This window comes from Penaeus chinensis, chromosome 37 (genome assembly GCF_019202785.1).
Source record: "Penaeus chinensis breed Huanghai No. 1 chromosome 37, ASM1920278v2, whole genome shotgun sequence".
NCBI classification, from domain to species: domain Eukaryota; kingdom Metazoa; phylum Arthropoda; class Malacostraca; order Decapoda; family Penaeidae; genus Penaeus; species Penaeus chinensis.
The window spans coordinates 28541070-28551069 of record NC_061855.1 but is presented as its reverse complement, the minus strand read 5'-3'; the positions used below and the strand labels follow the sequence as shown (position 1 = coordinate 28551069).

Below are 10000 nucleotides of genomic sequence, written 5' to 3'. Positions count from 1 at the left end.
TTTATCTCTCATTATCTCTCTCTCTCTCTCTCTCTCTCTTAATATGTAAATTAGGAGGAGAGGATAAGGGGCGGGGCCAAATGACGTGAGAAAAGTTGCCAAATGCGCAGTGTTTATTTTTTTTATTATTATTTTTTTTTTTACCGCAAAACACATTAGTCTCATTACTATCGTTTGTTTTGCAGGTTGCTTGCTATTTTTGCAATCTCGGTCAACGTTATCGGTCACAGTATAATTAGGATTGCGTGTGCCACTATCACTTTTGCCCCTTCTATTATTATCACCGTTACTCTCATGCTTTCATTATTGTCACCGTTACTCTTTCTTACTCTTTTCGTTTTCTTTTGTTTTACTTTACTTTTTTTTTCTTTTGGATTATCTTCACTTTCTCTGTGGTTGTTTTTATTCTTATTTCCCCCTTTCTTCCTCAATTCTCCGTCTACTTATTCTTCATTTAATTATTATCATCACAGTTGGTAATGTTATCAATGTTATAATTATTATCAGCATTGCTATTACCCTTACTATTTCTAACAGTATCATTATTATCAGTATCACTGTCATCACGATTACCATATTGATTACTATCATTACGATTATTATCACTAACATTATCATAATTATTCTCCTTCTCCTTCTCCCTTACTTCTTTTACGCCCCCCCCCCCTTTTACTCTCCCCATTCCACCCTACCTTCCATCTTTTCTTCCCTCTCTCCTCCCCTCCATCCTCTCCCCCCCACCCCATCCCCTACCCCCTACTCCTACTCTCCTCCCCTCTCCCCTCTCCCCTCCCCACCCACCCCACCCGCAGCATCCAACCTCAAGCATCCTCCTCATCTGTATTCCGAGGAAGTCGAGGGTCTATCCCCGCGTGTCTTGGAGGTCAATATCCCGTCTCCGCCCCCCCCTCCTTTGAGACACAGGAGGGGGGGTGGAGGAGGAGGAGGAGGAGGAAGAAGAGGGAGGAGGAGGAGGAGGAGGAGGAGGAGGAGGGGGGGAGGGAGAGGAGGAGGAGGAGGAGGAGGAGGAGGAGGGGGGGGGGAGGGAGAGGAGGAGCGGGAGGAGGAGGAGGAGCAGGAGGAGGAGTAGGAGGAGGAGGAGGAGGAGGAGGAGGAGGAGGAGGAGGAGGAGGAGGAGGAGGAGGAGGAGGAGGAGGAGGAGGTACATCGGAAGGGTAGATAATACTGCGAATGATAAAGTGGAAAACGAAGGTCACATGTCAATAACACATTCATACATGACAAATCCTCTTCCTTCTCCTCCTGCTCCTCCTGTTCCTGTTCCTCCTCCTCCTCCTTCTCCTTCTCCTTCTCCTTTTCCTTCTTCTTCTTCTTCTTCTTCTTCTTCTTCTTCTTCTTCTCCTCCTCCTCCTCCTCCTCCTCCTCCTCCTCCTCCTCCTCCTCCTCCTCCTCCTCCTTCTCCTTCTCCTTCTCCTTCTCCTTCTCCTTCTCCTTCTCCTTCTCCTTCTCCTTCTTCTTCTTCTTCTTCTTCTTCTTCTTCTTCTTCTTCTCCTTTTCCTCCTCCTCATACTCCTCCTCATACTCCTCCACTTCCTTTAGCTCATCAGTTAACCGTAAGCTTCCATAAAAAGCCCGAAGTCCAACCGGTGTGAGCTCTCCCGGCCTCCCAGTCCGCCCACTCTCGTCTCCTTGATTCCTTCCTCCTCCTTCCTCTTCCTTCTTCTGGTTTCTCTTCCTTCCCTCTTTCCTCTTTCCTTTGCCTCATTCTCCTTTATGTCGTTTATTTTTTTTTTCCGTTTTGCTTTCCAATCCTTCCCTCCTCTTTTTCTCCCTGTTATCATCTTTTCTCTCTTTTTTTCCTACTCCCCTCCCTCTCTCCCTCACTCACTTCCTCCCGCCCTCCTTCTCTCCCTCCCTCCCTCATCCCTCCCTCATCCCTTCCCTCTCCCTCTTTCTCCTCCCTCCTTCCAACCCCCCTCTCACTCTCACTCCCCCTCCCTCCCTCACCCTTCCTCCCTCTCTCCCCTCCTTCCCTCCTCTCCTCTCACTCCCCCCTCCCCTCCCTCCCTCCTCACCCCCCCTTCCTCTCACTGCCCCTCCCTCCCTCCTCTCCTCTCACTCCCCCTCCCTCTCTCCCTCCTTGCTATCAAACTCTATAATCTACCACTATTACGCCCGCAGGGAAGAAAAAAATATATATCAGGGCTTCTTCCAGACGGCAGGGAGGGTTTCGCCAACTCACGAAGGTATAGCTGTGTGTATTGTTCTTCCGTGTTGAGAAAGAGAGGGAATGAGACGGAAAGAAGGAGAGGGAATGAGAAGGAGAGGGAGAGGGAATGAGAAGGAAAGAAAGAGAGGGAATGAGGAGAGGGAGAAACAAAAAGGAAGAGGGAGAGGAGGAAAGGAGGAGAGGGAATGAGAGGGAGAGGGAGAAACAAAAAGGAAGGAGCGACGGAGAGGGAATGAGAAGAGAGGGAGGGAGAAACAAAAAGGGAGAAAAAAAGGGAAAGGAAGAAAGAGAGGTAAACGAACACATCGAAAGGCAGAAACAGAGAAGGAAAGGAGAAGGAATGAGAAAGAGGGAGAAACAAAAATTGGAGATGGGGCAAGAAGAATGAGAGAAGGAGAGGTAATTGAACTAATGGAAATCCAGATACAAAGAGAACCAAATAGACAAATGTAGTTAGAGAGAGTGAAACTGATAGATGGAAGGTACATGGATAGATAGATACACATATATAAAAACAGATATATAAATGGGAGAAAGAGAAGGGTGGTAGACCACAGGAAGAATAAGCTGAGGGAGATAGATAGATAGATAGATAGATAGATAGATAGAGAGAGAGAGAGAGAGAGGGGGGGGGGGGGGAGAGAGAGAGACCCGTTAAGCATTCCTTCCGGGGATGCTATCGGAGTTTGCATCTCCCCACCCACTTTTTCTTCTCGCTACTTCTATCCATAACTTGCATTCCATTCTCTCCCTCCACCCTCTACCTCTCTCTCTCTCTCTCTCTCTCTCTCTCTCTCTCTCTCTCTCTCTCTCTCTCTCTCTCTCTGTCGCTCTCTCTCTCTCTCTCTTGCAAAAGAAATAACGATCCCAATTACCGTTATTACCATACAGTCTACTCGGCGTAGGTTGCACAAGGGAAAATCGCCTCTATGGGGAAAGTCTTCGGTGTGTTACTATTATTTCAGCATAACAAGCCTCGCTCTATCGGTGCGTTACTATTATTTCAGCATAAGTAGGCTTGCTCAAATTGCCTATGAGTTAATGGGACGGAAAAGGGAAGAGGAAGAGAGAAGAAAGAGAAGGGGGGAGGGAGGAGGAAGAGATGGTAGAATAGAAGGAAGTAGAGGGGAAAGGAGAAAGAGGCGGCATATATGAAACAGAAGAAGAAATAGAAGGGAGAGAAGGAGGATGGTGAGACGAAGCAAGAGCTGGAAATAGAAGAGGAGGGAAAAAGAATAAACGGGAATTAACAAGGATATGGAAAGTAGAAAGAGGGTATCAAAGACACAGCAGATTACAACAAAAACTACAAACACGAACCAAATCCATTTACCACATTTTGTGAATGAACACAGAAAACTTTCAAAAATAATAAAACTGAAAGTACATCTTGGTGATCGTGAAAAAGGAAAAAAAAAAATCGCACATTCACACTCTCTTCCGCTGGGCAAACAGTAACGCCCACAGAGTGCCAAGGGCGTAAATCTTGCAGCTGCATGACTGTTCTGTGTTGCAGGTGCATCTCAATCTTGTACTTTAACTGTTCGTTACGTAAAGCCTGACATTTACTTAACGGTGTCTTTCTCTCCTTTTGTTTAAATCTTTCCTGCCATTTAAGGACGCATTGGCAACTCGCACCGTATACCTGCATTGTTGCCATCTTTTCTTTCTGGTATTTACAAGAACGACACAAATCGAATTACATGACAGAAAGGTCAATCGCGGGTATCTGTTGATATTTCGACAGCTGTTCAGATGCCTATAAATACACATATGAGAGAGGGGGAGGGAATGGGGAAGAGGGAGAGAGGGAGGAAGGGAGAGGGAAAGAGGGAGGGAGAGAGGGAAGGAGGGAGGGAGGGAGGGGGAGAGAGGTTAGGAGGGTGGGAGAGGAGAGAGAGAAAAGTAGGGAAGAGAAGAGAAAACGAATAAAAATAAAAAAGGGGAAAAGAGAGAGAGAGAGAGAGAGAGAGAGAGAGAGAGAGAGAGAGAGAGAGAGAGAGAGAGAGAGAGAGAGAGAGAGAGAGAGAGAGAGAGAGAGAGAGAGAGAGAGAGAGCCCCCAGTGCATACAGCCCCCAGTGCATCACCCCAAATGCCCTGCAGTTGATCTAGCGGGGCCGCCACTCACGACCAGCAAAACGGCATTCAACGCCACCAAATATATTCCTTCGAGAGAAAGAGCCCAAGTTTGTTCTCGCAATATTTATTCACGAACACCGAGATTTCGTGGGAAGCTGTTCTACCTATTGTTATATTATGTTCTCACCTCAAACTTGTGTAACTCTGGGATTGATATATCGCTGAATTCATTACCGAATTTTGGCGTTTCAAAGAAAAAAAGTCGAGAAAGTAAGTGTAAATTATATAAAGGCATAAATTAATGACGAATTAGGGGGGAAATAAAATAAATACTCAGAATGAATAAACAAGCAGAATTTTTAAGACCTTAAATAGATATAAGTTAGTACAATTTGTATCACAACTAGAAGTAACAAAACAATAATAACAATAATAATAATAATAATAATAATAATAATAATAATAATAATAATAATAATAACAATAAAGGAAGTAAACCATATTGGAAAGAAAAACGCAATTCAAAACAACAGCCTGTGGACAGAAGCTAATCGAACTCCCAACCAGGCTCCGCAGACACTTCGAAGCCGTCTCGAAGCACCTCGGGAAATGAACCCTATGAGACCGATTGAAACGTACAAATCACATTATTCGAACCTGCGACCGTTACTTCACACGATGATGACACGGGCGAAATAAAGAGAGGAAAAGAGACAAGAAAAAAAAAAAAGGCAAGAGAGAAGAAAAAGGTATTTTTGATATCATTATTCTTCGTATTCTGACACCGGAGGCCGCCGGATAATCTTTCAGGTGAGAACTGTTTTAACAATATATTCTTCTCCCTTTTTTTTGTTTTGTTTTGTTTTGTCTTATCTCTCTGTTTATCTTATTCCTTCTTTCTCTTTCTTTTTTTCCCTTCTCTTCCTCTCTCTACTCTCTATCTCCCCACCAATCTCTCCCCCTCCTTTCTTCTCTCTCTCTCCTCTCTTCCTTACTCTCGCCCCCCCCCCCTCTCTCTCTCTCCCTCTCCCTCTCCCTCTCCCTCTCCCTCTCCCTCTCCCTCTCCCTCTCCCTCTCCCTCTCTCCCTCCCTCTCTCTCAAAAAATCGCCGAACCATAAAGTAACAGGATCCAAGATGACCTGCAAGCCATAAGGTCCAAAAGCTTAGGCTGCTGAGATGGCAAAACAGACCTTAAGCAATACCACCAAATCATCCTCCTGATGAACACATTGCATTATATGTAAAAAGGGGCAAAGACACACCTGGACGGAGTTAATAAACAGAAAGGTGAACAGAGAGAAAGAGAAGATGGGTAGACAGAAACGAGAAGTAGACGGATGAACAGAAAGGTAAACAGACAGAAAGAGAAGAAGGTGGATAGACAGAAAGGGGAAGTAGACGGAGGGAGAGATAAAGGAAGGAGAAATGAAGACAGGGACGACAGGAATAAGCTGCCTTTTGGATCGAACTTCCTTAGCATTGCTCGCCTTGCCCTCAGCGCTTGCCCTTGGCCCTAGGCCTCTTGCCCGCAGGACTCCAGGCTGACCTTGAGATAAGGTCGATTTGGGGAAAAGAGGCATGTAAGAGGTAGAAAGAGCCAGGAGAGAAAGAGGAAGTGGAGGAAAAGAGAGAGAGAGAGGGAAAGTGGAAGGAAAGGGAAAGATCCAAAGAATTAGAAAGGCCAGAGAAGGGCAGGAGGTAGGAACGGGAGAGGGAAGATGGAGTGGGAGGGGGGTAACAGGTGGGATGTCGGTGCACCCCCCCCCTCCCCCCTCCCCATTCCCCACCTCAGGCTGGACCGGCGAAGTGAGTTGGAGGAAGTTGGTATGCTGGTTCACCCGTGCGGTCTGGTTCTGAACCACTACGGGAACCTTAAGCAGAGGAGAGAGAGAGAGGGACTTCCAGCATTAACAATGATTTCTGCTTATCACAAGTTCCTGTATTTCTACCGTTAGCATTAGCATTATTATTCGAAAGAACCGGTACTCTCAATAATAACAATTCATCTTCTATTATGTATATTTTCCTCATCAAACTCATCTCTCTCTCATACAGAACATCCTGCCCTCCATCCCCCTTTCTTATTTCTCTTCCTCTTTCTCCTTTTTTCTCCTTCTTATCCTTAGTCGACTCTTCTTCCTCCTCTTTCACCTCTTCCTTTTCCTTCATCTCCCCTCCTGCTCTTCCTCCCCCGTTCCTACATCTACTCCTTCTTCTCTTCCTCCTTTCCTCCTCTTGCTCCTCTTCTTCCCTCCTCGTCCTCCTCATTCCCCTCCTCCTTCTTCTTTTTCTTCTTCTTCTTCTTCTTCTTCTTCTTCTTCTTCTCCTCCTCCTCCTCCTCCTCCTCCTCCTCCTCCTCCTCCTCCTCCTCCTCCTCCTCCTCCTCCTCCTCCTCCCCCCCCCCCTCGTCATCTGAGGGTGTGGGCGCCGCGAAAGATAAGTTCGCCTGAGGTGATAGCCGAGAGTGGGCGGCCTTACTACCTTTACAAGGACGCCCACCGCCCCTCGCTGGCAGCCGGAAGGAGATGGGGGGGGGGGGTTAGGCGCTAGGGAAGGAGGGGAGGAAGTAAGAGGGAGGGGGAAGGGGGAAAGGAGGGAGGAGTTATGGGAGGGGGGAAGGAGGGAGGAGTTATGGGAGGGGGGGAAGGAGGGAGGAGTTAAGGGAAGGGGTGGAGGGGAAGAAGGAGAAAGGGGGAAAGGGAGATAGAGATGTCAAGGGGGATGGGCAGAAAGGGAAGATAAGGGAGAGAGAAGAGGGAGGGAGGGAGGAGGATTTAAGGGGGGGGGGAAGGAAGGGGAAAGAGGGGAGAGTGGGAGGAAGAGGAAGAATAAGAGGAGGGGGTGTATGGCAGGTGGAAGAGGAAGAGGATACAGATGAAGATGAACTCGAAGAGGTGGAAGAGGAAAAAGGAATATGATGTTAACGAGGATAGAAATGAACATGAGGAAGAGGTGGAAGCAGGAGAGGAATACGATTGATAATAATAGCAAAGACAATAAGGATAAAGCCGTGAAGAGAAAAAGGATGATAAAGATGATAATAACAATGACTGTAAAGCCAATAAAAAAAACAAAAAACAAGACAGACAAGGGAAATAACAATTATCCTTTATCAAAACATTTCATCGTCATTTTAACGTTTACGCTAAAAAAAAAAAAAAAAAAAAAAACTAATTTGCTATCTCAATTATGACAATCATGGTCGAAGGCAGTCATCACCACTAAGCCAAGGGTGATGGATAGCCTTGTACAATCCCAGATGTGATGATGTGATGAAATGAAACGCTTGGAAGCGAAGTCATCATGGGAAATAATGAGTGAAAAAAAAAAAACCTAAGTGAGGGTTGAGATGAGCAAGAGAGAAAGATATAGAGAGAGAAATGGGGGAGGGGGAGATATGGAGAGGGAGAGAGGGAGAGAGGGAGGGAGGGTGAGGGAGAGAGAGAGAGAGAGAGAGAGAGAGAGAGAGAGAGAGAGAGAGAGAGAGAGAGAGAGAGAGAGAGAGAGAGAGAGAGAGAAAGGAGGAATAATAAGAGAAGACGAAGAACAAGATCAGCGAGTTACGACAAAATTCTAAATCCATCGGATGTTTCAGTCACCCCTATTTTTTTTATTTTTTTTTTACAGTTACACAAGCAAACATTCTCTTCTCCATTTTCGTCTCAAAATAAACAGGATGGTTTGGGCGGACACCATGACTGCCGTAATTTGTTGCAGTTCCCTTGCAAAGGTCAACACCAACACATCAGTCAAGCAATTGCCCTCAAGAATAATGCCAGGGATTTACGGATCCACTTGGAATTAGAAATAAAACGCAGAATAGAAGAAAATGGGTACGGGCTGTGTTTGTTTGTTTGTCAAGAAAACGGGAAATTCGGCCTTACCGTTCCACAGAAAACGGGAATTGAGGATGCGTTTATTCACACCATCAAAAAAAAAAAAGAAAAAAAAATTATCACTGTTACTATTAACTGTAATTGTACCAATAGCAACCATTATTATGGTATTAGCAACAATAATAACAGTACTATAATAACCATTTATACTAATCTATACACACAAACATATAAATACGAAAGATGAGCCCATAAAAACAAACGAAACAACAAGACAGAGAAAGAGAAGAAGAAGGAAAAAAAAAAAAAAAAAAAAGAATGTTCACGACTTGGCAGGTACAAACACGGAGTGACTTGGCTCATATTCCCCTCTTGCACCGAACCTCCGCACCTGAACGAGTAACGGTAAGAAAAGAGTTTCAAGAGGAGGAGAACGGGGGGGGGGGGGGGGTTGCAGAGTTGCAGAGATGTTGCATACCGACGCTACCGCTCCGTCCGGTCCTACGCCCAGTGCGCATTAGATTTAGAAAAAGGAAAGAGAGGGGAGGGAAGAAATAGAGAGAGGGAGGAAGACATGGAAGAAGAGGAGAAGAAATAGGGAGAAAAAGAGAGGGGAAGAAATGGGGGAAGGAAGGAGGGAGGGAGGATGGGAGGGAAGGAATGACGCAGTGAGGGAGAAAGAAAAAGAGAGAGAGAGAGAGAGAGAGAGAGAGAGAGAGAGAGAGAGAGAGAGAGAGAGAGAGAGAGAGAGAGAGAGAGAGAGAGAGAGAGAGAAAGAGAGAGAGAGAGAGAGAGAGAGCCAGACAAACAGACAGACGGAAACAGAGAGAGGCCAGGAGAGAGATAAATAGATTGAAAGAGAGAGAGAAAGATAAGAAATAAAGAAAGGCGAAAGTAGAGAGAAAAAGAAAGAACACAGGGATAAGGATACGAACGATAAGTACCAAGAAAGCAATAATTCTTCAGTACAATAAACCTCAAGGATTTTCGAAAAAAAAAAAAAAAAAAAAAACTTGTCACTCCAAAAAGGTACAAAATGCAATGAAGAAGAGGGAGAGAGAAAGAAAAAAAAATAGCAATAAATTTCAAGATATTTGGTCTCCCCCCCTTAGTTCAAATGGGGGGGGGGGGGGGGAGAGCGGCACCTCCAAGGATAACATCCCGTAGACCTTGAGTTCGTCGTGAGACAAGGTAAAATAGGCCCTGGAGCAGATGTGTTTAGGGGCGATCTTACTCGCAGGACTCCCGTGCAGGATCCTATGGGTCGGGATTCTGTTTGATTTTTATCTGTGGCTGGCGCGGGGGGGGGGGGGGGGGGATGGGGCCTCCGTGGCGAGTGACACGTATGTGCCTGTAAGAGGGTCAAGCACTCTCTCGATATACACACTTGTACGCCTATCTACACGAGCATGCATACACATATACATCCGCATATGAATAACTGTATATACATATATATAAACTCTGACTGACTGTCTCTCTTTCTCTCTTTCTTTCTTTCTTTCTTTCTTTCTTTCTTTCTTTCTTTCTTTCTTTCTCTCGCACACACACACACACACACACACACACACACACACACACACACACACACACACACACACACACACACACACACACACACACACACACGAGCACATATGTGGGGGTTTCTAAGCGACATATGGAGTAGAGGGTTTCCCCGCGCCCAGCATGTGTACGTGTGAGAGTGTCACCTAACCTAATTTCCGTGGGATCTCAGCCTCATTTATTATTAGAGTTAATTACCTACTGCAATTACTTATTTTCGGAATCATCTACGTTATCATTAACTTCATCGTATGTGTCCGTAACCGCGTGTGAATTATACAGTTTCTCTGCACAAGAGATCATAAACCACGTACAGTGTGTGTGTG

The 10000-nt window shown here is 45.5% G+C and overlaps 1 protein-coding gene across 3 annotated transcripts in view; it reads right to left on the bottom strand.

The window, feature by feature from the left end:
• The window catches only part of LOC125045410, a 202737-nt gene that overhangs the window by 47496 nt on the left and 145241 nt on the right, over positions 1 to 10000 (bottom strand). The window lies entirely within an intron of this gene.